We start from the raw sequence: 1,517 nt of genomic DNA, 5'->3' as shown, positions 1-1,517 counted from the left end.
AGGGGATGGAAAAAGATATTCCATGCAAATGGAAATCAAAAAAACCTGAAGTAACAATTATCATATCTGACAAAATAGACTTTAAAATAAAGACTATTACAAGAGACAAGAAGGACACTACATAATGATCAAGAGATCGATCCAAGAAGAAGATATAAAAATTGTAAATATTTATGCAGCCAATATAGGAGCACCTCAATACATAAGGCAAATAATAACAGCCATAAAAGGGGATATTGACAGTAACACAATCATAGTAGGGGATTTTAATACCCCACTTTCACCAATGGACAGATCATCCAAAATGAAAATAAGGAAACACAAGCTTTAAATGATACATTAAACAAGATGGATTTAATTGATATTTACAGGACATTCAATCAAAAAAAAAAACAGTATACACATTTTTCTCAAGTACTAATGAAACATTCTCCAGGATAGACCATATCTTGGGTCAAGCCTTGGTAAATCAAGTCTTCATAAATTGAAGAAAATTGAAATGGTATCAAGTATCTTTTCCGACCACAATGCTATGAGACTAGATATCAATTACAGGAAAAGTTCTGTAAAAAATACAAACACATGGAGGCTAAACAATACACTAGTTAATAACGAAGTGATCACTGAAGAAATCAAAGAGGAAATAAAAAAAATACCTAGAAACAAATGACAATGGAGACACGACGACCCAAAACCTATGGGATGCAGCAAAAGCAGTTCTAAGAGAGGTTTGTAGCAATAAAATCCTACCTTAAGAAACAGAAAAGATCTTGAATAAACAACCTAACTTTGCATGTAAAGGAGTTACAGAAAGTAGAACAAAGGGACCCCAAAGTTAGCAGAAGAAAGGAAATCATAAAGATAAGATCAGAAATAAATGAAAAAGAAATGAAGGAAATGATAACGATCAATAACACTAAAGGCTGTTTCTTTGAGAAAATAAACAAAATTGAAAAACCATTTGCCAGACTCATCAGGAACAAAAGGGAGAAGAATCAAATCAATAGAATTAGAAATGAAAAATGAGAAGTAACAACTGACACTGCAGAAATACAAAAGATCATGAGAGATTACTACAAGCAACTCTATGCCAATAAAATGCACAACCTGAAAGAAATGGACAAATTCTTAGAAATGCACAACTGCTGAGACTGAACCAGGAAGAAATAGAAAATATGAACAGACCAATCACAAACACTGAAATTGAAACTGTGATTAATAATCTTCCAACAAACAAAAGTCCAGGACCAGACGGCTTCACAGGGAAATTTTATCATACATTTAGAGAAGAGTTAACACGTATCCTTCTCAAAGTCTTTGAAAATATAGCAGAGGGAGGAACACTCCAATATTCATTCTACGAGCCCACCATTACCCTGACACCAAAACAGGACAAGCATGTCAAAAAGATAGAAAACTACAGACCAATATCACTGATGAACATAGATGCAGAAATCCTCAACAAAATACTAGCAAGCAGAATCCAACAGCAAATTAGAAGGATCATACACCATGAT

Source organism: Neophocaena asiaeorientalis, unplaced genomic scaffold (genome assembly GCF_003031525.2).
Source record: "Neophocaena asiaeorientalis asiaeorientalis breed wild unplaced genomic scaffold, Neophocaena_asiaeorientalis_V1.1 scaffold1005, whole genome shotgun sequence".
Classification (NCBI taxonomy): Eukaryota; Metazoa; Chordata; class Mammalia; order Artiodactyla; family Phocoenidae; genus Neophocaena; species Neophocaena asiaeorientalis.
This window is presented reverse-complemented; position numbering follows the sequence as displayed.